At 47.7% G+C, this 27,599-nt stretch overlaps 1 protein-coding gene across 4 annotated transcripts in view; it reads right to left on the bottom strand.

Annotated features, from left to right (window-relative positions):
• Window positions 1-27,599, bottom strand: part of CSNK1G1 (casein kinase 1 gamma 1) — a 105,608-nt gene that overhangs the window by 69,040 nt on the left and 8,969 nt on the right. For 2 of the 4 annotated variants that reach the window (XM_048317722.1, XM_048317719.1), the window contains exon 2: window positions 16,400-16,507. The exons of 1 other annotated variant lie outside the window; for it this stretch is intronic. The gene's annotated coding sequence lies outside the window, so the exon portion shown is untranslated. The remainder of the gene's footprint in view (window positions 1-16,399; window positions 16,508-27,599) is intronic. One more of the 4 variants, XM_048317720.1, reaches the window with a different exon arrangement.

Genomic DNA, 27,599 nt, shown 5'->3' on the forward strand with positions numbered 1-27,599 from the left:
ACAGCTGGGAACAGCAGTGACAAAGCTGGCTGCCAACTACAGCAAGCAGGTGCACGTCATGTCGGATGCCCCTCACTTGGGAGATTCTTCCCAACCTTGGAGGCTGCAGATGCCTTTTAAACATTGTGAATTGCTTCCCTTGAAACATTTGACCCAACAATTTAATCTTCAGCTTGTGCAGTTAGTTTTGTTCAGTGCTTCACAGGTGGAAAATAAGGAGGCACACAAACAGTATTTAAGTCTAAATTGCTGGGAAGGGAGAAGGATGGACAACTGTGGATCACTACACTCATTCATTACTCATGAATGCCCAGGATTGTCAAGTTTGCATCCTCCAATTAGAGTTTTTACAGACAGGGATGAACCCAAACGAACTCGTGGCTTTTTCCATCTGAGGGGAAGTGAACTTCCAAGAGCTCTTTTCCTTGAAGACCTTGTGAACATGCTAAAACACATTAATTGTAAAATCCCCAACTAAATACATTGGCAAGTTACTTTTCCAAGTGATTGCCGTTGATCATTTCACTGGGAGTGATCCAAGCACCCATTCTCTAAGTTCATTCCTGAACTTTGCTCCCAATCCCCTTGATGGAAGCTCAGCACAAAAGCCAGGAATGTTAGGAAGGGAAAATCTAATTTAGTTGGTAATTTAGTTCTTCCACACAAGCAGAGTCAAAACAAAGCATAGAGCATTTTCCAGGGAAGTGGTTTGTGTGATGTGAGATCAATTCATCGACTTCTCTCCCTCAACTGAGTCCCAGCCAAACGTGTGCCAGCAGCCATGGATGCACATTCCTATAGATGTAAAAAGGACTAGAGACCATAATCTGTCAGTAAAGGAGGGTTAGTACAGTTTATGAAGAGGTGGATTATGCTGGAACAGCTAAAGGAACAGTTGAATGATGGAATAAAATTTAAAAAATCCCCTCATGAAACCCGAGCTCTACATATTTTTGGATTTTTTTTTTTTTAGGCTGGGCAGAGAAAAAGCTGAAGCACAACTGCCAGCTCAGCTCCCCTGTATCTTCTGGGGCTTGAGCAGACGTCAGACTCACACCCTTCTGCAGAAATCCCATCCGAGTGCCAAAGCCTGGCTGTGAGCGGCACATCCCTGTGATCCGTGCAGGTGCTGAGCCCACACAGCCCACCAGCCCCAGGGCTGCATTCCCTGCACCCTGCAGGTCCTGCATCCTGCAGCCCCTGCCTGGAGGGGACCCTCCCACCGACAGCACTTCTGGGATCTACCTCCTGACAGTACAGCAACTGAGCCCAGCTTTACGATTCAGTGTTTCGAATCACTAGGGGCAGAAAAGACCTCCAAGATCATCAAGTCCAACCTTTGAAAAGCTTCCCAAAGAGCCTGGTGCTCGGGATAGCATCTCTGCTCCCAAAACAGGCTGTGTAAGGCCACGTAAGATCAAGTTCCAGCAGAAATATGCATTTATGGGGATGCTACAGAGGAAATGAGGAAAAACCTGCCAGTAGCAAGAGGTCTACAACAGACCCTGCAGAGGTTCTTTTCTCTGATATCCAGGCATCACAAACCTGTAGTTTTATTTTTCCTCTTAAAATGCTGGGTTGTTTAACAGCAAAAAGACAGGCAGATGTTCCTGTACCATCCCCTTCCTTCCAGGCAATGGCTTTGAAGAAAAAACGGGCAAAGATGTCTTCTAGACAGCCATGTGCATCCATCATCAAGGAATAACCCACAGCACATGGATTCAGGTGCATGCATGGTGGCTGATGGATGTAGTTTGCAGTTAATGGTATCAAAGTCCTCGACAAGACCACCACGGGAGCTTAGGCTCTGGAGCAGCCTTGGATCACTGGCAGCAACATCACTTTTACAGATCTCCAGCCTAAGTTAACCCAGATGCGCCTCAATCATCTACAACTGTTTTATCTGCGCTCAGTCTGGCAAGGAAAAGCAGCCCAGAGGATGAACTGCAGACAGGCTCAGACAGTTTGAAAAGACTGGTGAACTTGGCAGCCAAACACAACTTCCCCCTGCCCCCAAAAACCCTGGTAGTATCCAAACCATGAAGTGCTTTTTTCTGCTTCAGAAAGGAATGCAAGTAACAAGTTCAGAGCCAAGGCAGCGTTCACAGTGTGTGTGGGGTGGGGAGAAGCCTCTCACCAGAAGAAAAGTCCTTGTGAAGTTGAGGAGATGGGTGAAAGGAAACTGAAGACAGCCTGATGGCAAGGGTGGGTAGAGCTATGCTAGTGGAACCCAGCTCGGGATAACAGGGAGCCCTGAGGTGCTGAGAGGCTTTTGGCCCTGTCCCAACGTGAATCCAGCACCCAACAGGGATGTGTTCCCCTGTGGAAGGACATATTCCTATTGACAGCCATCCAGTACCCACAAAAAGTGTCATAACAGAAGAGCAGTGAGGTGGGAGTCAGATGCAGGGTCTTTGTATCCCAACTTGAGAAAGCTGGGATACAAGACCGCAGGCTTGGCTTATGGTTACCTGATGGGAACAGGTTGTCCCCTCTCTGTCCCACCAGAGCACCTCCAAAAGCTGAGGACAAACAAGCAGAACTGTTTCTTTGTTGCCTCAGCTCAAAATGACACCAAACTTCTGCTTAGTCTCATATCAGCGCCTAAAATGAGCTTCAGACAGCACTGGTCAGATTCAGGATCAGGCTCCTGGTGCTCAGTGTTTGTACCTGATGGCTCAGGAGACAGGAAGACATCTGGACTCTCACAGCATTGAGATCTAAACATGGGTGTAAGGGCTCTCCCAGTGTCCAAGTGTCCACCACAGAGCAGCAAACCCTTGGAGAAAATTCCACTTCCATGCAACAGGAATGAAGTTATGAAAGTACACCAGAAGTAGGTGCCTTCAGAAAGGGGTTTTCACGCAAGTACCTAATTCAGTGAGAGGATTTAGCCTCTCACCGAATGCCAAAAATTTTGACCGAGTGCCAAACGCACTGTGACCTGGGCATGGCTGAGCCTGGCTCAGGTGTGTCCTGCAGGGATGAACAGCAGCCACCAGCCAAAGCTCGTGTGGCTGTAAGAAACCGTGCATCCACGTCCTTCTGTGATTCCAAGTACGACCCCACAGTAACTCAAGCAGCTGGTCTTCATCACCACACAGCCTCACACGCAGAGAGGATGAACAGGTAAGAAGGGAACATGCCCAAGAACAGCAGAGGTGGGTAAAAGTCTCAAGTACACTCTGTGCAGCTGAACTTTAAGACCTGGCCTGGCAGGTCAAGGCCAAATGCTCCACAGCAAATGGGCAAGAGGAGAACTCTGCCAAGTCTGCGCCACTCCATCCCACAGACTCTTGACTGTGCCCAACAGATTTCACTCAAGGCTGCTCATCACTAAAAACTCCATGTAAGAGCTGGGTAATAAACTGGAAACACGGTGATGTAAGAGATGGTGAGCTGGAACAGCAGCACTTCTTAAAAACACAGCTAGTAATGGTGATGCCAACAGGAGAGAGATGGAGTATGTTAAGGGAAAACACAAGAGAACCTGATAGTCCATGATTTAATGTACATGTTTTTTCCTTTTAATGCCTGAACTTCACCTTCTCCTTAAGTGAAGATACTGCCTTTTCCAGCAGTCATGGAGAGAGGATCAGACCACGCTGTCTCGTCATATAATGACACATTTGGCAGGAATTCAACTGATATCACCTACATATTTTGTTTGCAACTAAGGCATGTCTCAAAGAGGAAACTATGTACCTGAGACCTACACAGGGAGAGAAATCTGCCCCAGCTTTTAATGGGCTGCTTTTCTGGAGGCAAATTGCTGTCAGACAGGGGTGACTGACCACTCACCTGCTTACAAGGGTTAGAGCACAAGGGAGCTGGAAAGGTAAGAACTACAACCCCTGAGTCCTGCTCATCTGGGCTTAAAAAAACCCAGTGCTTCAGCCTAAGCAACCCAACAATGTTGCCAGCAACCAGATTGCCTGCCAGCTCTGTTTTGGGAGAGGAAGGTTTTTATTGGGATAGATCACATACATTAAAAACTGCTAGAGTTTGATATTTAAGGCACTGTTGTGCTCAACGCCTGAAACCTTCTGCAGCAATTTGTCTCCCCTTCTCAGTATGGGGTTACAAAAACTCCATGCTGTCAACACTGCAGCCCCAAAACAAGCTGTCCCACCCCAAAACCCACCTATCCCACAAGGCAGCATCCTCATGGCACATAAAGAGCCACCCTTTCCTTCCTCTCTGAGATGTAGGACTCCCTAAATCTCCCAGATCTCCCAACTGTGTGTCCTGACGAAGCAGTTCAGCTGTCAGAAGGACGTAGATTACTGAAAGGTGCCAGGAATTACATCCAGACCCAGCAAAATACCCTCTGGAGAAGCACAACCCCCTTGCAGGCGGGCCAGAGGATGTTTAGAGCCTGTCTCTTGCCTTTTAAATTTTCATTTATTGTATTTTACTTTTCTTTATTTATTTCTAAATGAAGCAAAGGTCACTTGCTGGCAGTTGAGCCGCCTCCTCCCCAGTGCAAGGTCCAGTCTTGGTTACTGGTCTAACTGTGCTGGTGGCTACACCCACACCATCAGCTCCATAAAAATCTGCACTTCCTCAGTAGGGCAATTAGGCACCATAATCCCAAGATACACAGTCAGACAGTTGCATTTGTTCACAGAAAGTAAATGTTTGTGCCGAGCTCCTTCCTCAATCTGGCAAGGAAGTGGCCCGTGGCACCCACCCGCAGGGGGAAGCCAAGCAGGAGCCACCAACACTCCAAGAGCAGCCACATGGCTGTAAAAAATTATAATACTTGAAGATCTGTGCTGTTGGTTGGTTTTATGGGTTTTTTCTTCCTCAATTTTGAAGTTGCCAGCTCCTCAAAAGTCTTCACACCTTGGATGGATATTTTAGCTTCCTCCAGCTGTATTAGGAAGCACCATCCCACATCTGTCATTTTTCTACCTGTGCTTTCACAGGTGCAGCTTCTTTGTGAAATGAGCCCAAGATGAGGTCCATGTGCTCCATCCAGGAGCATCCAGCATCAGTCTCTGCACTGGCATTCCTGTAAAGCCATCCTACACACCAGAACACGCCTGGGTGGCACATGCAGCACCAGAGATGGCAACAAACACTCTCTGGTTTCCCACAGCGACAGTCTGGAGAAGCTTCAGAGATGTCTTCTGCCAGTACCCATCCAGCTTTCACATGGGCATCACCAAGGTCATCAAATTTCCCCCCTCAAGCTCACAGTAAAGGGACAAATGTAAATTTGTGAAGGATCAGCCTGGTGGAGACATCACCATCCTTTCCTGGCTCTTCTGAACATGGGTTGTCAAGCAGGCGTGGTCAGACATCACCTGCCTTTGCACCAGGTGATGGACAATGTGCCCAAGAGGCTGTTAATGCCTACAGGGACACGTGCAATCCCCCAAATCCCTGCAGACCAAGAAAAACACCATGGGTGGGTTAAGTTGTATATTAGGAAAAAGTTCTTCTCTCAGAGGGTGGTCGGGCACTGCCCAGGCTCCCCAGGGAATGGTCATGGCCCCAAGGCTGCTACAGCTCCAGAAGTGTTTGGACAACTCTCAGGGACATGGGATTTTTGGGGTGTCTGTGCAGGGCCAGGAGTTGGACTCGATGATCCTTGTGAGTGCCTTCCAACTCAGGATATTCCACAAGATTTTTCAAGCCACAAGCAGTAATTCCAAAGCCATATCCTGGATCACATTCATTTTCATTATTAAGCCAGATATTTGGAAATGCTGCTGTGTTAAGGTTGTGGCAGTGGATTTAATTAATGTCAGCCTCTGCCACCACCACTGATAACCCTTTATGTCCATCTCAGCACTGCATCACCACCTGATGCTTACCTGACAGGTCAATCAAAGGCACTCCAACAGTGAGTGAACACCTGAGCTCCCTTTCTGACGTCACCTTGCTGTTTTGGTTCCTTCCATTACAATTTGTGCCAGAAGAGCATCACCATTGGAGCTACTCCATGGCCTAGAGGAGGGATACTGGATTCCCAACGCACGGCACATCCAGTGAGGGCAAGTGGCAGGAACAGGCAGCGCTGACACAAACGCTCAAGCTCACGGTGCATCCAATGGAGCAATGTCAGCTTAAGGAAGCAGCCTGAAAGCAGCAGGGAAATGAGCTGAAGAGATGGCTCAGTTTTGGAGAGCTAATTTTACGTGACAACTCTTCCTGCTTCTCTCCTTTCCCTCGTGTTAAGGACTTTGCACAGTTCACGGCCTGGCTCCGTTTGCTGTAAACTCCAGACGTGCCTATGTAAAGGGAATATTGTGCCAAAACAAACAAATCTGCCACCCACTTGTGGTGGCAATCCATTAGGAAGGAAAGGCAAGGCACACACCACTAAAACTATAAATATCCCCTAGCATGGACAAGAGGGAAGGCTTGTGGTTACCAAAAAGAAGGATTTTGCTGCATTCCTCAAGGAATTAAGACTCATGTATTGACACTCCTGTTTCAGAAGTTTCTAACCCTTTCCTGTGTTTATAGACTGGTTTGGGTTGGAAGCTCATCTTGTTCCATCCCTGCCATGGGCAGGGACACCTGCCACTGTCCCAGGCTGCTCCAAGCCCCATCCAACCTGGCCTTGGACACTGCCAGGGATCCAGGGGCAGCCACAGCTGCTCTGGGCACCCTGTGCCAGGGCCTGCCCAGCCTCACAGGGAACAATTCCTTCCCAATATCCCATCCAGCCCTGCCCTCTGGCAGTGGGAAGCCATTCCCTGGGTCCTGTCCCCCCACCCCTTGTCCCCAGTCCCTCTCCAGCTCTCCTGGAGCCCCTTTAGGCCCTGCAAGGGGCTCTGAGCTCTCCCTGGAGCCTTCTCCTCTCCAGGTGAGCACCCCCAGCTCTCCCAGCCTGGCTCCAGAGCAGAGGGGCTCCAGCCCTGGGAGCAGCTCCGGGGCCTCCTCTGGGCTCTCTCCAGCAGCTCCAGGTCCTTCTGCTGTTGGACCCCATGGCTGGGGCAGCTCTGCAGGTGGGGGCTCACCTGAGCTGGGCAGAGGGGCAGAATCCTCCCCTGCCCTGCGGCCCAAGCTGGGGAATCAGCCCAGGGCACTGGGGCTTTGGGGCTGCCAGGGCTGTGCTCGATCCCTTCTCCACCCAGCCTGTGTTTGTGCTCGGCATGGCCCTGGCCCAGGGGCAGGACCTTGCATGTGGCCTTGTTGAGCTCCGTGAGTTTCCCACAGTCCCGCCTCTCCAGGTCCCTCTGCATGCCATCCCTTCCCACCAGCCTGCTGACCACAACACAAAGTTGGCATCAATCCCACTTAACAAAGAATTCAAAGGCCTTGAATTTATGATAAATTCATAGGAGACCGATCAACACATTACCTCAGTGAGGAAAATAATGAAGCACCAGCTCAGTTATGCAGCATAACACAAAGGAATCCACATGGGAGTGGAGTCACTCAGCCCTGTTCACAGAAGAAGCCTCAGAACTTGGGCCTTATTAGGCACTGGATTATCCAAACAGAAACCATGTTTCCTAAGACATCCTTGAATGCACTTACTCCAGCAGCAGAATCCACAGGAAGTGTGTGCAGCTCCATGAAACCGTATTTCCCATCCTAGAATGACTTACAAATCAGTGACACTGCAGAGAGAAGCCTAAACATTCCTCAAGAACCAAATCTGTGATATAGCAACAGTTTGGTGCAGAAAGGTTAGAAATCACCTTATGGACTCCCTGGATTAGCAGTGGGAGAAACTAAAGCCAATGCCCTGCAAGGAAACAATGAACAAGGAGTGGTGATCAGAGGAGGTCCCTGGAGCTGAAGGAGAAAGCTGTTTATTCTACCTCTCACACTCATCTGGACTTCAGAGTCAAGTTTCTCTCTTAAAACAAAGCAGAGATGCCACACAGGTGCTCACAGAGATCTGTAGCCAAGGGAAGCACATCCTGATGATAACATTCCCTTATCCTGCACTGCATGGCCCTGGACTAATCACAGCTGGCACATTTCTTCACGTTGAGCTTCAGCATTTATTTCACAAGCAGTAACCTCACTGAGCAGAGACATAACACCTTTTTCCACCCTATTAGTTTTAATACCATCATCTAAAACAAGAAGGGGGGGTTTGTCCCATGCAAGATTTGCCTCCAAACCACAAGAGAAATCGGAGATGCTACCAAGCCTCTTTGTCCTCTGAGAGGCACCAACTTCCCATCCAAATCCTCCCCCACCACCAAATCTTCACTTAAATACAGGCTGAGCTCTAAGAATCCTTTGCTGGAACCCTGCCTCCCTCAACCACAGATCCCCTTTAGGTGCTATCTTAAACTGTATTTCCAAGATTAATTACTCCATTACAGCACCTGTTCCCCGACCCATGCCAACAACACGACCTTGAGAAAGCTGGAAAAGCAAGCCCAATTCTTCTGCCTACAAGGCAGTTCTTCCACAAGGAAAGACAGCACCTCTTGATCGCATCTCTAGACAACAGCCCAGTACTTCAGGCACTTTTTCAAACATCATCCTTTGTGGTCTGAAACCCAGAAATGGCTCTGTACTCAGCCACAAAGTACGCTTTCGAATCACCGCATGCGGAAGAAAATTCAGGCTATTTCTAGCTGAGTCTTCTCAGACAGATCGTGAAAACAGGCAGGTGGCACAAGGGCATTTCAGATTATTCAGAGAAATGCCACAACAGTGCAGGTGTGATGGACAATCACCAGCCAGCCAAGCCCCTGGGAGCACGGGAAGAGCACAGCGATGCTCCGTGTTAGAGCCAAGGACTTGCAGACCACCTCAGGACCTGTGATATCATCAATGCAACCGTGCTGGACTGGCTCTCCTCCCTGACTGAACTCGCCCTGCTCTGGGTGTATCTGTGCAGCCTCTTGTTCCCACAGCTCATGGAACAGTGCCCTGCAGCTTGGGCCACACGAGGTAGCTCATCCCTTCTTGAACCTGTGACCTTCGGAGCTCATTTGAGGGCAACCACCATCCTTGTTCACAGGAGCAGCTCCATGCCCCCAAAGATGGCATCCCAGAAAATGAAAAGCTTGATACAATTTCACCATGGCCAATTTAGAAATCTGCATCAGAAAGGTCTTTTTAACCCATTTTCCATTTCCATTGATAAGTGAGAGAACAAGAATTGGAAGAATACCATTTTGTCACAAGAACTGCCCAGATTTGATTCTCATTCACCTGGAGAAGAAAGTTTAGGTGAGAAGGAAACTGAGGGCCATCTGCCTCCTGATACAGGAAATGTTAAAAATTAGATCTCCCAGCAGCTGAGGGCAATATTAAAATGAAAATAAACTCTCAACCATGCTTGTCTGGCCATCATCCCTCACAGGCTGCGTCTGAAGCTGCACATGGAAAAGGGAACAACCTACCCAAATATAATCAACCCCTTGTTTGCGATGGATCATTGCTTGACCACATCTATAAAGTACCAGCCTGATGTCCCCAAGGGACCTGGCTTCATTACCTGCACTCTCTGAAGTGATTTACAGCCCTGCAAACCTCTGCTGCTGCTTGAGGAAGAGAAGATGACAACAACCATGTATTTGCCTGTAGAAATCACATCACCTGCCAGCTGGCCAGGAAGGAGGTCGGATAGGCCCTGTCTGCAGCTGATCTCTCCTCTCCCACAGGCCACATGTGCAAATGCTGCACAGCACAACCTGGGAGCGCTCACACCAAAGGACTTCTGACAGGAAACAGGAGATGCCACTTCCAGGGGCCAGCTCTTCTGGTGTTCCTTGAAACACTACCAGATACAGGTGATGATGCCCAAGTATCTCCTGACATCCCTTACACACTTGTACGCTGAGAAATGAAAGGATTATAATGATTTTATAGTCTTTTCCAGGGATTACTCCCTGGTTTACTGTGATAGGTGCACATTAGCAGTGGGGTTTGTTTGTTCCAAGGAAAGGTCACAGGTACTGTATGACAATTTTCCCAATTCATGTACGAACACAAAAAAGCAGCTCATACCTGATCTAGGCGGTGATCAGGTACAAAACTCAGCAATCAAGCTTTAGTTTTCCTGGTAGTGGGTTTTTTCCCAGGAAAGCAGTCAGTGAGACCAAGCCTTCAGCATGGCTCAAAACCAGCCCTCCTGGCTCTGTTTACAACAGCACAGCCACAGAGTCTGGGTGAGAGTCAAAGCTCTGTAGGTACAGCAGTCCACACGCTCATGGAATCACGGAATGGTTTGGGTGGGAAGGGCCCTTAAAGCCCACCTCATTCCAACGCCCTGCCATGGGCAGGGATGCTGCTCACTAAGACAGGTCCCTTTTAGATTCGATCTTAGTCTCTCAGACACACAGGGAAGTGTTTCATACTCAGTCATCTACAACTGCTGAAGCTCAGAAATGGGGGGTTGAGGTGATGAGAAAAAGCTCCCAATTCTTAGAATTGAAACGATTGTTTACCTCCAGATTCATGACCCAAAGGAAGCGAGCAGCAAGGAAACCTTCCCAGATAAAAATCAGTTTATCCCAGCAACATCTATCCAATCTACAAGCACGTCCCAGCAGCTGCCTGCAGGTGAACCCCCAAATGGCCCCACAGCACCCCATGGGCCTGAAACGTTGCTTCCACAGCACAGAGCAGCTCAGGCTCCTCCAGCCCATTCCAGGGATGTAAAAGACCATGAGCACAGCATTAGCAGTTCAGCAGCCAGGCTGAGACAGGCTAAAAGCTGAAATTAGGCGAAGACAAGGCAACTCCAGCACAGCAGAGCCTCCCAGCACTGGCAGCCATGGGTCAGGGTCACACCTCCCACGCTGCTGGGAGGGACAGAGCGGCTCCACGAGCAGTGACAGCCCCACACTGGCACAGTTACAATGAGGAAGGACAGAGTAGGAGGCAAAGCCAGGCTTTCTTTAGGTGTCTCGGGGCTGAGGGAGCGACAGGATGAGAGGACATGGCCTCAAGCTGTGCGAGGGGAGGTTCAGGTTGGACATCAGGAGGAATTTCTTCTCAGATGGAGTTGTCAAGCATCAGAATGGGCTGCTCAGGGAGGTGGTGGAGTCACCATCACTGGAGGTGTTCAAGAAACGACTGATGGTAGACTTAGTGCTCTGTTCTGGTTGAAAAGGTGGTGATTGGTCAAAAGTTGGACTTGATCTTAAAGGTCTTTTCCAACCTAAATGATTCTGTAATAAGGTAATTCTGACTGAAGAGCTGAGCAGCCCCCAGGTTACCACACAGGCATGCCTGGTACACACACATCAGACGTGTACCCCAGTTAACATCCAGCTACTCCAAAAGGCACCTTCCTGCTCCTCCATCCATCAGACACCCTCAGCTCTCTCCTTTCCACCAGCTCTGGCACTTGTTTGACCTCTCAGTGAGTCAACTCCAGAACTGCAGGGCTGGCTGCCAGCCAAATCCCAGGCTGGATCGGGTTGGAAGGGACCTTAAAGCTCACCCAGTGCCATCCCCCTTCCACTATCCCAGGTTGCTCCAGGCCCCATCCAACCTGGCCTTGGACACTTCCACAGCTTCTCTGGGCAACCTGTGTCAGGGCCTCACCATCCTCCTGAGAGGATGAAGAAGCCTCAGAACCAGCACAAGGAAAGGCACCGGTCGGTGCCACCATCTCTCCCAGCAGGAACAGGTTGTCACACACTGTTGCTCCATTAACTGGACAGAGAAGGAACTTGGGAACAATTGGACATTCATGATTCCTCTAACACACCACAATAAACACACAAACTCGAGGAGTTCTGCTTCCCCCATCCTGCAGTAACTTTCAGTAGCTCTGTGTAACAACGCCAGAACATAAAGGCTCTCGTTCGTGTTACGCTTAACACATGGGTTGTGCTAAGCAGCAACAGCTTTCCCTCAAACTGCAGCCACATTTTCCACCCTCACAGGTTTCTGGAACGCTGGGATGTAGCACAGCCCCCCTCCACCATCCCATCAGGGGAAAACAGGACAGGAAACGCTGAATTTCAAAACTGGAAGAAGCAGCACAAGGGAAAAGAGTTCAGGATGCTACTTCAAGTACCAGTCGCACATCTTACTACAAGAAAAGGACATTCAAGTTACCTCTGGCTTAAGTGGTGCCAAAATTTTGTGGCAGACACCTAGAACATCTGAAAAATCACCAAAAAAAAGTCCAATACATACCAAAATCCCTAATTTTGAAGACTGGAGCAGAGCATCCACACTGTGTCCTGAAGCATTTCCAGCACTGGAAAAGGTGCAGAAGCACCTTTAGCCTAAACCAGCAGATACTTTAATCTCCAAAACCTTGAAAACATCTGCAGAGCTGAACTCCTCTACCCAATCCTTACTTCTCAGGTACAGAGCTATCACCAGTACCTCCAGTTACAGACCAGTAAATTTCCTCTTGGAGATCACTGCACACCTCCATGTCCGAAGTGCACAAGAAGCAGCACAATGGGAGCAAGATATCCTCGTGGGGGAGAGAAATGGCACAGCTCTGCCTTGATTTATGTAGTCTCTGCAGACCTGGACAAGGAAACAACAGACCCAAAAATCCAGTTCATGGATCATTCACCCCCAGCAAAGAATCCCTGTGCAATCTTCTCCCACACAAAGTGGTCCTGGATGGACAGGACAAACCCCCAGAATGGGGATGTTTCAGAGACAAGAGCTGCTGGGAACTTCTTGCAGTGACCACCAGGACCACTTGCCCCATGTCCCCCAGTAAAACACCGGATCACCTCTTCCCCCAGCTGGAAAACTGAGGTAGGAGTTGGTTTCCCATGGAAATATGAAATAGAGAAATAGGAAATAGTCTAGCAAAGCACAAGGGTGATCACAGAAGACCTACAGACAGCAGGATTCCCACGGTGGCATATCCACCAAATAGAATTAATCCATACAGTGCTAATTGCCCAAGTAACACTAATTGTTGTGAGACAGCTCAATCCCATCCCCCTGCTCCCAGCACCGCACTTATGGAAGCACTAAAAACCACGGAAAAGGCCTCATAGTACACCACAAAAATCAGGATCCATCGCTGCTGGAATCAAACTGCAAGGCTTGCAGTGGGATTTCAGCAAGGAAATGGAAATCACGCTGACATACAATTGTTCCGCCTCCCTGTTCGCCTTCACACATTTCTCACAGGTCAATTTTAAAGAATTAAGTCTTGTTCAGTGAAACATCTGGTGGCTGTTGCTAGAGGAAACCGACTATCTGCAACATTTGAGCAAAAATAATGAGTTACATAAAAGCCAGACTGCATAAGCAAGGACAAGTGTTTTGCCAGTCTGTGAATCTCAGAACCTTACATGAAAGCTCACGTTTAATTTCTGGGTTAGAATGCAATGAAGTCAACTCACACACATTACAAACCTCATCAAGATTTGAGTTTTCTCTAAGTTTATGAGGATATAATCGTGCTGTATTGGAATTAACTTTCTAGCTACCAACTGTCCTAAAGATTTTCTGCAAACAGCACAGACAGACAACTTACAGCTTAAAAACGGGCCAGCTCAGCTCTAGGCACTTTCAGACTTAGTTCAAGCCAGGACAAGTTCAAGAGTTAGAGAAGAGGGTTTTGGTCTTTCACTATTTGAATCAGGAGTTCTCCCATGCCTAATGGAAGAGTATTTTCCCTTAATGCTACAGATCATCTTTTCCTCAGGGTTTCTCAGCGTCTGCAGACCAACACCCACCAGCTGAGGCTGCACTGGGCTGAACAGGAGGAGTGATTTTGTGGGAGAAGTTGAGAGGAGCTCTAATGTATCACCATTCACGTCCACAAGACCAACCAGAAGCCTTTAAGATTTCGGATCTGTGATAGAGGCTCTCCAGCTCCTGAAGGCCCACAACTGGAGGGGCAGCATTCCCAAGAACATCTCCAGCAGGCAGCTCTAATATACGGGAAGTGCACTTCACATGATGTACCTTTCTACAAATAGATATTGCTGTTTTTTGAGGAGAGCTGAAGCACTTAAATAATCCAGAAGCCTGATGGATGACTAATACAACTAGAAAGCTCCATGTACGAGAAGAAATTTTGGCTTCCCCACATTACCAGGGCCGCTCTCAGGATGCAAGCAGGGTACAGAGGAGGCACCTGCAGCTCTCCCTGCTGTCTCCCTGGTTCTGGACATCAGCTTGAGGCTGCAGCTGCTGTTGCTCTTGCTCATTTATGCCATCCAGGGAAAAAAATTTGCACCTAAGGCCAAATTCCTCAAGCTGGACGCGGCTGACCAAGCACACCGAGGTCACCACAGCAGTGCCAAGAGCCAGCTCCTCACTCACATGGGCAACATCTGGCTCTGCAGCACAAATGTGGGAGGGAAGCATCCGGCACTGGTTTCACTGGAGCTGGGAAGAAGTCAGGCCAGCACACCTCGGGGATCCTGAGGCAGGGAACACACAGGTGAGGACACACACAGACAAGTAATGGCATGAGGCAGAGTGCTGGCTCACAGGAGCACCTGTGGAAGCCATGGAATGGGAAAAGCAGCGCTTCTTTAAATATTAAATTAAAATATACGGAGAGATAAAAGGAGGCAGGAACAGGAAACCAGCTTCACCCAAGTGAAAAAGCATGCTACAAACCCAAACCTCAGGAAACAGGTTTATCTGAGTCAAAAAAACTTCCCAAGATCCCAGACATCTTACAGGCAGCATACAGAAAAACAAGCCAGTGACTTCAGTTCCAAAAGAAACCCTCCACAACATCACAACAGCAAAGCTTTAGACTGCAGGGGTTCTCTTTGAGAAAAAAAATAATGTGAAACAAGGCCCAGGCAGATGACACAGCCTCTGCTGGGCTCATAGAAGATATTAAAGCTCAGAACCAGCCTGAATTGCTCAAACTGAACACTTTTCAACAATTAATGACACTCCTACTACTGTCACCAAAAATAGACAAATTGGTTTTAGGGAATGAAGCTGCAAAAATAATTTGAGATACAATATCAAGCAAAAGTGGAACCAGATTTCTCCTCCAGGCTGGAAGATGCTGAGAGGATGAAACTGTGGCCCATCCATCACACACCCCTCAACCCCCGCTGAAATTACCAAAAGGCAAGAAGCTCACGAAGCTTTCTACAGAGAAAATTCTAAATGGAAATGACAATTTTAAAAGAATTTATTTTGTCACATCACTTTGGCCAAAAACAGAAACAACATTCCCAAAGGATGCTGCACAATTATGGCCCTAAACAAAACACCCCAATGACTTAATCAGGATCACTCAGTCTGCACAGGAAAAAATAGTTTGTCACTACATAAATGCTTTTTCAGAAGTCCAGAAAGGGAATTCTAGTGCCAGTTTCAGCCTTTATGTACACCCCAAAAACCCCTTGTGCCAAGCAGGGACTGGCACTCCCTAAAGGTCACCATCCTCACCAAACCAGAACACTCGCTGGTTTATTTTCATGAAATCCAGGGATCTATTCCCACTGGAATCAGTCCAACACTCTCACCTACAAATGCTATTTCCTTTTGATTTCTGGAGAGGAAAATTTTCCCAACAACTTCAGTTTCGAGTTTTCTGCTCATTCCACAGGTCAGCTGCTATAGAACAGGTAACCTGGCCCTTATTTTATTTGTCACTCAAACACTTGGACGCAGAACACAACAACTCTGCTCCCAGTTCACCACAAAAGACTCTGGACTCTCCCTGCCTTTAATCCTGCCCAATTTCCTTGTTCGTCACTGATGAGCAGCACTGCAGCTACCTACTTCTCAGCTCTACATGTGTCATTCTAAAAATAAAACCAGGGAAAGGAAATCAGGGATGTAAGTTCCCAGATAAGTTACTTCAGATGAAAAATGCTGACAAAACTGAGAGGGGGGGAAAAAAATTAAAATGGAAATAAGGAATAAGAATTGAACAACTTGCATTTGGGTCTCTAAGCATCCTTCCACAGGCTTGGCAGATATTTCATTGATAATCCAGACACCATACTGGATTTTTAGTGTCTTGCCTTATTTGGAGAATCAAAGAATCACAGAATGGTTTGGGTTGGATGGGACCTGAAAGCTCAGCTTGTTGCACCCCCTGCCATGAGCAGGGACACCTTCCACTATCCCAGGTTGCTCCAAGCCATGTCCTGGCCTTGGACACTTACAGGGATCCAGGGGCAGCCACAGCTGCTCTGGGCAGCCTGTGCCAGGGCCTCCCCACCCTCACAGGGAACAATTCCTTCCTTGTATTTAACCTAAACTTCCCCTATTTCAGTTTGAAGTCATTCTCCCCTGTCCTGCCCCTACAGTTCTGGATGAATGGTCCCTCTCCGGCTTCCCTGCAGCCCCTTCAGATCCTGGAAGGTGCTCTGAGGTGTCCACACAACCTTCCCTTCTCCAGATGGAACAGCCTCAGTTCTCCCTGTTTCCATAGGGGAGGTGCCTCTTATCAAATACAGGCGAGTTTGGGTTTTTTAGGAAGGAATATTTGAGTATCTCCAAGCCAAGACACTCCAGAATATCAAAGGCATGCGACACTCACCACACGAGGTGCAACTCACTTCTTAGGCTTGTTATCCAAAATCACAGGGCAGCGAGCACTGGGGCGCGGGAGCAGCAGAGCAGCCAGGCACTCATATCTGTACTGAACCTGGCAAGGAAGAAAGCACATTTCAGGAAGTCTCCATGCGACAGTTCACACCAGTGACTTCCAATCTTACTGTATGCTGCTTAAAAACAAAAAAGGCATTGTTTGTTTTCAGCTGGATATGGCAGCTTCCAAGTACTGGGGATGAAATGGAGCCAAACCCCACTGCTCATAGGAAAATCATTCTCCTTACCCTCTATCAGGGCAAACTCATAGCTTTCCATGCAATAAATAATGTGAACTTTAGTTCAGAAGACAGAGTTTTCTTAAAAAATAGATGTTTCCGTCTCTTCAGTAATTGGAGGTTTGGTTTTTGGTAAGCTGTGTTTCCCCACCTTGGGAAACAGGTTCCCAAACCTGAACTCCCTTGATGCAGTATCCCTGGGCTGGCTCCATCTCCTGCTGTGCTCCAGGCACTTTGGTCAGAAGGAAGCGTAAGGGGTTTTTTCTTTTGTTCGTTTGTGACTTTTTTTCCTTAAAAAACACCCTCCAGAGCACAGGGCCCAAATAGCAATTTCTGAGGGGGAGTGCACTGTAACAGGGGGTGTGGAAGTCAAACCAAAATGAAACTATTTCTGGGTAACTCTGCCCAAAGCAACCAGACACAGCCTGTTCTGTACTCAAAACCTGGGCCTGTAACGTCCTTTGGACGAAAACACATGGATAGTTCTAACAAAAATGAAAATTTTAAAAAGCAAGTCTAAGTTCTGAGAAGCTCTGTCATCTAAAGAAGGTTCTTCTAAAACACCACAGGAGACTCCCTTACACAGGCTACAAGCAACCAGCTCCCCAATGGATACTCCAAGTTAAGTCAGCACTTTAATCCTTCTTTTCCCAACTGTTACAGCAATGTAACAGTAAAGGTCCATATTAGCATCTTAAACCAGAGAGCATTTTTACTTTCTCCAACATGAAGTGCAAGACAGACCGAAGCCACTGTGGCTGTGCTGCTGAGTGACACCACTGTGACTGAAGCACACAGGAATTTGGTGTCCACCTCTGCCCTGTCCTTTCAGAAGCTTGTGGTCAGTCCAGTCCAGGTCACATCCGTGCTCTTCTGATGTTGTTCACAGTTTCTGTCCTCAAGAAGCCTGGAGGATTGCTCACTGGGGCTGGAGCAGACTTCGAAAGCCCTCACAGCCCAACAGCTATCATTAATTAACCCTCCTCTACAATTATCCAGCACCAGCTCCAGAATGAAGCCAACCACCAGTGCAAGGAACATATGCCACCACTCCAGTGTGCAAGCAGTGGCGCTCGTTCCTCTCAAATGAAAAGGCATTAGGGAGCTGAACGTAGTCCTCAATATTAAATTTGTTGTGAAGCATTTAAGGCCAACTTTTGTTTTACTTGATACTAAAGTCATTCCAAGTTATTTGACCAGGTCAGAGGCTGCAGCAAGGAAGAACCAGCCAAACTTGTACCAAACCAAGACCTACAAGAAAGGAAAAACACAAGCACCCATTCACAGGAAAACAGGGATTGCAGCTTTATTTAGTCACTTGTCATCCACTCCTGGGCAAAGAACTGGAGCATCCCATTAACATGACAGTCCACATATTTAAATGCTGAACACCCTTTCAGCTCTTCTCTCTTGCCACTTGGAACACGCCCTACTTAAACTCAGAAAGAAAACCAAAAGCTGTGCATAAAAATTCCAGATGGGGTTCATTGGCCAGAAACTTACTCAGTTTCCTTCCACCAATCCCAGCATTTGGTGGTGACTCCAAACAAGGAAGAGAAACAGAAGCCTATTTATAACACACTCCGTGGTACAATGATTCACTTTAGGAATAAAGGTAAGGAAGTCATCTCATGCCATTCTGAGGTTCAGGTTGGAACCAGGGGGTTAGGCATTATTCATGTTCTGCTCAAAGTACAAGACAACCAGCGTGTTACAGAGGATCAAGTGTAACGTGGGAAAATCCCCATGCTGGTCAGACTCTGCCACTTCCTACTGGCAAGGCCAAGTGACAAAACCCATCCCCACCTCATTCAAGACCTTTTTTAACAGAGCTTTTGACCTGAAGCACAGCAAACATGACTCCCACATTCACACAGATGTGACTCCAGCATCTGGAGAGAACCCAAGGTTCAAAATGAGGAGCTTGGTCTCCATCCTTTCCCTGGCCATACATCCAGGAATCCTGCCCATGTTAAACGTGGCTGGGAAGGCAGGAACCTCGTTCAGCTGCAAGTATGGCATGGAGCAGAAAGACACCTCTGGCAGCAGCAGAAAGCAGTGGCTAGCAAGTGAGAATATGTGGACAGCCCGGTCAGAGCACCAGTTTATCATGGTAATGAGCTCCAGCCTCTCCCTTTCCATCCAGCCTCGATGCCCAAAGCCTGACATTATGGAGAATCCAGGGACCAGGTCCCTGGGTGAAGGGAAGAATAAGGCAGAACAAGGAATGACAGTGAAAGAGGAAGTGTGAAACTATGAATAGCAAGAGGGATCCTTTCTAGCTCTTGACAAATAATTAACTCTTTTTGCGCTTCATTAGCAGCTCCAGACACTGAGCCCACTTCCTGTGACATGTCCTAGCCTGGATGGTTCCAGCAAGGCCTCAGGCCTGGAGAGACACCTGGAGCTGAACAGGCCTTGACGTTGTACAACCATGCAGGGGTTGTGCAGGATCCTTCCACAAGGACGCTCTGCTTCGTACCAGGCACTTCAGCAAGAAGAGTTACTTATTTTCCAGAGTGCCAAAGGCAGGAGGACATGAAGCATTCAGAGGTGTGGAGCTGGGCACGGGTCCCACACACCTGTATTCAGGACAAGCCCCTCTGCACCAGTCAACAGAACCACAGCAAAGCCGTCTCTTCCCAGCACATGGCCAGCAAGCAGCATGTTGGTCAGCCCTCAAAGGCCACCTTAGGAAGAAGTTCTTTACTTCTTCCAGGTGAGGCACTGGAACAGAGAGATTGTGGACTCTCCATCCCTGGAAGTATTCAAGACCAGGCTGGACAGGGCTCTCGTCTAGTGAAAAGTGTCCGTGCCCATGGTAGGAGTCAGAACGAGATGAGCTTTGAGGTCCCTTCCAACCTAAACCATTATCTGGATATCACAGAATCACAGAAACACCACTACACTGGCTGGAGAAGCCACAAAGACCCCCACAACCTCTTTGAGCTGTCAGCGTGAGAGAACAAGGCTCCACCAGAAGCTTGAAGCCTTGCAGGTTGTTTTCCCCATTAATTTTCAAAGGAAGGAGCAGATGAGAAGTTTGTTTCAGTTTCAGAGTAAAAGCTAACGTCCTTGGAGGCATCGTGTGAAAAGCTGATATTTGCTACCTGGGGTACACAACCAGGTCTTTCATCTCCTCCAGGGGCTGGGGAAATATGTGCCAGCCTGACCCAGGAGGTGTGACTTCTGTGGCACAGTGCTTCCAAGGTGGGGGTAGAGCACAGCCCCTTTTTGGCTCCCCGAGGAGGACATGGCTTCTGCCACAGCAGGGAAGGTGACTCTACAAATCCACTTCTCCGTAGTTCTCCCAGGAAGCTGGTACACAGACAGTTCTTGGATCTTTTGTACTTCAGCTCATTATTATTTTATTACCAGTTAGCAGCACAAAACTCTGGGTAACACTTTAAAAAAGCTTCTCATCTTTAGGCTCGAGGTGTTTGTACTCTTCCCAAATTAAAGCACAAGAATAATATTCAAATTCCAACCTAATGGGCACTGCCCTGCTCCAAAGTGTTCACACCATCAAGCACAGCAGAAAAGGTACAACGGCTCCCACCAGCATTAGAAGATGGAAAGCAGCCTCGAGAGCCAGCGTGATGCTCTTGTGTTGAGCTCAGTGAGAACCTAGCTTAGCAGTGCCCAGGATTGTGTAATTCTCTGGGATGTGTAATTCTGCAAAAACAAGTGACTTATCTCAAAAGCAACCCATCAGCCCTTGATCAGTGGGGGGTTCACATGAGCAGACTCTCAACCAAAGCATTCCACACCCATATGGAAAAATATCAGGTCTCTGCAGACCATTAAAGCACCTTCAGGACACCTCAACTCTGCCAGACAGCTTCAGCACAAACCTTTAAATATATGAAACTGAAGCTGTGCCAGGGCAGGGTTAGGTTGGATATTAGGAAAAGGTTCTTCCCCCAGAGGGGGAACTCAGTGAGGCACTGCCCAGGCTCCCCAGGGGAATGGTCACGGCCCCAAGGCTGCCAGAGCTCCAGGAGCTTTTGGACAACCTCTCAGGCACAGGGCGGGATTGGAGGGGTGTCTGTGCGGCGCCAGGAGTTGGATTTGATGATCCAGTTCAGAGGTGAAACACCTCATGTCACGTCCTCCAAGAGGCACAGAGGTGAACCAAAGGATAGGGCACAGCTAGCTTAACCTCCAGTTTGGAACAGCAGCTGTGCAGAGATGTTTGGGAAGTAAAGGAAGAGAGTAAGAATACTGAACTTCTCCGTGCATTTTTCCACCTCCAGTGGTTTGTATTCCTGGGCCTCCCCAAGCCAGTTTGGGCATCTGAGTGCTCTGGGTGTGACTGCTGGGGTTGTCCGGTGCAAGGTGAGGAGCCGGACTTCGCTGATCCTTGTGGGTCCCTTCCAACTCAGGCCATTCTACAATTCTGTGAAGAACACCCAGGGCAGCCTCTTCACGAGCGTGTGTCCAGTTCTTCTCCAGACTCACACAAAGTTTTTGTAGCCACTAGAGTCCCTGGCTACCTGAACAACATCTGAGCCCACCTCCCGCCAGCTCCATTTAACCCTCTCTGGACCTTAGGGCAGCAGGAGTGGACTGTCCTGCCACACGCACCCCTGATGGCTTTGTGACCTGACTTACCCCCTGCTGACCCTTCAACGTCACACAGGTGTAAATAACCACTTCTTGGCAGAAGGGGAAGAGACACGAACTTTGACTGCACAGACTCAATAAACAGCATTTTGCTGTGAGTAAATCAGCAACATTATCTGCCGATTATCAGTAGATATCAAAACCAGCAGAGCAGCAGTGAAGCAGAAAGGACCTCAGTGACACATTAAGGCTGTCTGCCCTTAAAACATGGAAAGTAGCAGGGTCAAAGGGGGAAAAGTCATACACTGTTGAGTAGATTTTGCTGTCTTTTTGCCAAAACCAAACACATTCAATGCCTGAGGAAGAGCCGGACAGAAAGATGAATGCCTTCATAACTGCACTTGAAGCACAGCTCCTGCTTGGACTCAGTAATTTGCAAATTCCTCCCTGCATACACCTTAAAGCTGACATCTACATTCATTCTGCTCAGCTGAAGAAAGAGTCAGCCTTTATCCCACACTGTACTTGGGCACTGCTCAGAACAGCCTTCATCAGCTCACACCAAGGTAAAAAAATAGAACTATACAAACCTGTGGCTTACAAAACCCATTTGACATCTCTCTCCCAACTCCCTTAACTCATGAGTAGCCCACATACTTCCAACACAGCAAGGGAATGCTGTGAACAGGTGTAGATCTCAATTCTGTCTTTACAAAAGGAAAACAGCAAATATTTTTTGGAGTTACCTAATGCCATGCCCAATGCAATCCCAGCACATGAAGCTTCGATATTCCCAGTAAACTGCCTGTCCCTAACACACAACAGGAGCCTACACTTTATTAACAGCAAAATATTAAAGGCTTCAAAACTGATGCCAGCCGTCTTCGTGATGAAAGGGAACAGAACAGTGCCTCAAATAACACAAGAATACAAAATTTAGAGAAAACGTGAAGGCAAGTTCAGGTAGAGCCTACTTGCAACACAGGAATATCACGGAATGAGATTCTTTAAATCTTTTGACTCATCAGGAATAGAGTCCTGCTTATTCTAAATTAAATTTCACGAGATGTTTTCCCTGACTGTACCTGAGGTGTTCCCAGCATGGAGCTGCACTACGTGCTTCCAGCAGCAATCATTCCATATGATGTGGTTTGGTGACACCTCGGCCTGGAAGCACAGAGATGTGACAGCTCGGCTGAGGACGCTCACAAAGAGAACTCTATTTTATCCTTTCAACGTGAGCCTCTGCTCCCAAACCCTGACCTGCTTGGTACAGCTTCCAGAGCTTGAAACTCAAACAGGGAAAGCCCACCCAAGGAGTACTTTACTTGTTCACTTTGAGATGATTTAACCTTTTCCCCTGCAGCAGCTGCAGATACTGTGCAATGAACAGTAGCCTGGAAGAAAGAGAGCGTGTGGCTCAGGGAAAAACAAGCACGTATCTTAATATGAAACATCTGCTTTTTACTCTCTTTTTACTGGAAAGAAATAGTTTTTCCCTTTTGGCTTCCCCTGCAGCAAGAGCAGAGTGCCCAGTAAGGGTCTGGGTGCCCTGAGTTCAGGGAGAAGGGCTGAAACAGAGCATCCACCTCGACTAAACACTGAGTTATGAAAATTATTTAGAAGTGGGATTTTGAACTCTCATTATTGTATGGAAAAAGGCTTTGAGGAAGACTCTGATCACAATCTGCCCCAAGTGCCTCTACCCAGCACTCACTCACCTTATACTCCCCTCTGAAGCGCACAGTACGCGCCTCACACGCTCCCTATTACCATGATCACCGTGCACTTTGCTCATATTTTGTATTATTATCTTCTTCTTTTCCAAGGATCCCTTTACAGGTTACATGAATCACACAGTTAATATCTGTCCAGCATCTGCACAAGAAATGTTCCCACTCCCAGTGCCTCTGGGAAGAGGGATAAAGCCCTCCTAAGGTAAGTTTAAAGTTGTGCTAAATGGCACTTGCTGTCAGACATGGCCGAGTTCACACTCCAGATGTCAATCTCAACCCAGACCATCACGCAGTAATACTTAAAAAAAAAAAATTTAAAAATAATTTCCCATCTAGTCTAAGGAGTTTTCTTCCAAGATCCCTTTGATTCACATCTGAAGGTGAACTGCTTCAGTTCTTCATGTTCTTTTGAAGAAAGGATAACAGAGCTGTTGGAGCACTCGCTGCTCCTAACCTGAGCAGCAACAATGATTTGCTCCACATTTCCCCCTTACTACATGGGCTTACTCAATCATTAACAGACTCTTGATTTAATGCTCTTTCAAACAGCCAGCTCAGCTCATACCCCTCCTCAGACCAAAGCACAAGTCAGTAACCCAAATGCAGATATTTAAAATCCTTTTTCCCTACTCGAGAGATTCAGAAAGTTCATCACATGCTCAGGTGACACCACAGCTCTCTAAACAGAGGGAGCAACACTAAATTAAGCTGAGTAGTCTCCATTCCTCAGGGCCTCTGCTGCTCCTCAAGAGTTTTAAGAGACCTCAGGTTTTTTGCTGCTTCTGGTTCTCCTCTGCCATGTGTGAACCCCACATGTGCCCCAAAGGTTGGGAAGATGTTGGCAGTCTAGAATTGACACCAGGATGAAACAGCATCTCTGAAGGAAAACTTAACATGTGCTCTTCGTAACATGGAGCAACCAAAGAGTTGCAGGAACCCCCAGCAGGAATTCCTGGTAGTTTTTCTCCCCTTATCAGACCCACTGCTGAGCAAGGCTAACTAATTACAGCAACAGGAGAAAACCGACCCAACAATACCTGGAGAGCTCTGTGCCAGGTTAGAAACTCAGAGCAGCTCAGGAACAGGTTTGACGAGCAGTATATGGGAAAGGCAGGACAAAATCTCCCCTTTTGGGCACAGCAGGTATCTCTGCGGAGGTAACAAACAAGCCTTCAAGCTGTGAACATTCCACAACAGGACGTTTCAATCCCAGGGAAAGTATTGAAATACCAAGTTTCATGTTTAGGTATGAAACTACATTAATGGCTCCTCATCCGTGCTTAAAATCACTGGTTTAACAGGTCAGTCTGATTAAAACTAGATTTTTAGCAGGCACAGAGCAGGAAGCTAAAAAAGCAACCCACGGTTGGTCAGCCATGACACGCACACAAGCAAAACAGCCCCAGGGACACATCGGGATCATCCCTACGTGTATATACACTGCATGTAATTAGTATGACACACAGTAGGACATCAACATGTGCTGCTTCACTCCCGGCTGTCCCTGCCCCATTCTGGGCCAGCAGCTGATTGCCAGCCCAGCTGCCTGCTGGATCCCACACTGGGAAAGCTGAAGAGAGGCATTATGACCACCTCCTCCCACTTTCTGCACAGAAAGGTGGAATTTCAAGAATTTTTCCCTTTTAAAGGGACCAAGAACTTTATGTTCAATTCCTTTCTTCATCCCTAATTTCTGATTTTATTTCCCTCCTTTCCGTTTCTACCTATCCCCCCTGGAATGTTTTTACTCATAAGCCACAGTACATTGTACAGCAAATCTCCTTTGAACAGCACAGCAGGGGAGCCCTGTAGGTATGGACAGTATCCTGGAAACAGCTGGAGATTTCCCCTCCTGTAAGAATCCCTAAGGCATCCTCCAGAGCTCTTCAGAAATACCACCTCCTCATGCTGCCCCAGGATTCTGGAAAGGCAGGAGGTTCATAAAGGTGGGATTAATAGCAGCAGAACACTTGTGTCAGTTCTGTCCACAACAATTGAGGATGATCCAGGGAGCAGCAAACTTCTGCAGGCTGCTCCAGGATCTGCCACCGCTGGATTACAGATGTTGGGATGGACTCAACTGCCCAGTCCTACCAGCACTCATTTTATGGACATGCTGATCCTGGGTTTGTCCAAACACTTTTTTTTGTTTGTCCAACCTCCTAAACCAGCAGCTTCTACACAGCCCCAGAACAACATTCAGAAGTTTGCTGCCTGCTTTTTTAAGAGATCCTCCCAATCCTAAGAGTCTCAGGCATTTCAGACTCCCCAGGATAGGCAGCTGCTCATCTGCCTTCAACTCTATTTCCCTTCCCCATATGTTTCCCAACCCTGGTGAAGATGCAATGACCAGAAATGCACAACACAATAGGAGTAGTCACACACTCACCCACTGCAGTTCACTCAGTGTATCACTCAGCAACCCTAATTCTTAATCAGATTAGTATTTCAGCCTTCCGAAAAAAAACCCCATATGTTCTATCTGTAGCAAGCAAGAGACCAGCACGCCAACAACAACCAAGTCAACACCAGGGAGATGAGTCCCAGCAGCTCCAAGCCATGCCCATGCCAACCAAAAGGGTTTTGCCCAGTCACCTGCAAAAGAGTTTCTTTCACAAGGCAAAAAACCCACACCACTCGCTGTGCTCCTGAACAGCGTGGCAGACACCTGAAAATCCTGTTCAACTCCCCAGCAACTTCTCCCATTCAGCTGGCAGCATGTTGCCAACTTCAGAGGAGTCTGGCATTTTTGGAGGATGGCAGAAGAGCTCCAGAAGCCTGAGTACACACTGAAGGCATCTTCTTCATTATGCTCATAGGTTGAATTATGTATTTAATTAGAAGCAGCTTCAATGAGAAGTTGCCAAAGTTGAACATGGAGGATGTCTCACTTCACACAAGGAGGCAAACCCACGCAAGGAAGCAGATGCCAGAACTGGCCACCTCTGTGCACCATCTCACACACACTACAAACTTCTCCCAGAAGCTGAAGTAAAGTGCTATTTTGCACAGATAAGCTTCATGTTACCTTGAAGGCAAACATTACCTTTCCCACAGTTCGGAAATTGCATCTGTATGAAGTTGCTTTGATTCAACTTCTCCTTTCAAGCCCTAATCTTCAGCGTAGCTGTCAATTAGAAATGTTTGTTAGTAAGTAATCTGCTCTACACACCACATCATGTCTGTCTCCTTTGAAGCCCTAATACCCACCAGTGAGGATGGCTTTGTACCTGTAGATCACTCGTGGACCTTTCGCACTGCACTCAGATCTGGAATTAATTCCTGCTAACAGCCACACTGGAAGCGCTGGTCAGTGACAAACACTAAAAGCTGCTTGGCATTGTCGAGCCTCAAAACTCCGTCCACCACACAAAAGCGGCGTTTACGTGTTGAGAGAGACACAAGCAGAAAAAGTCCTTGCAGCACAAGGTCACACCAAGCTCGCTGGAAGACTAAATTTAGCCACCTGTGCCTCAGGCAAGTCTGTTAGTTGTGGGAAGCTTGGATACTGGTGTGGAGCACTGGTCCCAGGGTAAATCCCATGGAAGATCGACTCCATTTAATTCTGAATGATCTAGAAGCTATTAATGGGGAGCCCAAACCCCGTCCATCAAAGAGGAGATGTCTCTGAGAACCCCACAAACTCGGCACCAGGACACGGCAGTCCTGTTTGGGCTGCTTTGCTCCAATGTGTACACTACTACATTCAGAGTCGGCAGGAGGAGCTCAAGAAGATTTAACAGATGGGGTTTCAGCACAAATGTATTTTAGAACACCTCCTTAGCAAGCACATTTCCTCCTCTACCACACCTCACACTACAGTTCTAACAGCTACACAAGAGTGGATCGACAGGAACTCGGGGATTATTCCAAGGTTTTGTAAATGTTAGCAGAGGCTGATTGAACAGTTTGTGAAGACGAGCCCCAGGTTACCAAAAGCCAACAGCTTTGTCTAACATTTAATAATTTTCCAAGCCAAAAAGGCAGGGGTGACTCAGCTGCTTCAACTGTGTTAGGTCTCAGGATCAGTATCAACCACGAGCCCATGGAAGGACCACAGCACTCAACTGAGGTTTGATGTCCAGGATCACTGCAAGAATCTACCCATAGGAAAAAACAAGTTAAAAAATCTAGTTTCAGGACACCACTGGGGAATTTCTGAACTATCTGCCTCAGCCCCACAGGCCTTCAGAGATGCTCAAGAACCTGTTTTGGTGCCAGAAACCCAAACAGAAGCATTAGCTCAAGAACACAAAGCCAGGATTACTAAGATGACCACACCAGGCACAAGGTTTCTCACATTAAATGTTGAGTGTCTACGGTCCAAAAGGCATCTGAAGTCACGCTCCATCCCCTGATGCCTCTGCAAACAGATGGTGACACAGAAGGCTCCCTGAACATCCAACAGTCACCCTGCACATCGCTGCTCTTACCAAACCTGCCCCTGCAGTGGCCCCAGCCAAGAGGATGCCATGACCCCCAGGTGCCCCAGCCAAAACCTGTAGCTATCACCACAGCAGCCAAGTTCCCCCCAAACCCCTGCCTTCAATCTCATTGTCTCCTTAAAGTTGAAGAACCAGGAAGAACAGAACAAGTGGTTCCAAAACAT

This window comes from Corvus hawaiiensis, chromosome 13, assembly GCF_020740725.1.
Source record: "Corvus hawaiiensis isolate bCorHaw1 chromosome 13, bCorHaw1.pri.cur, whole genome shotgun sequence".
NCBI lineage: Eukaryota > Metazoa > Chordata > Aves > Passeriformes > Corvidae > Corvus > Corvus hawaiiensis.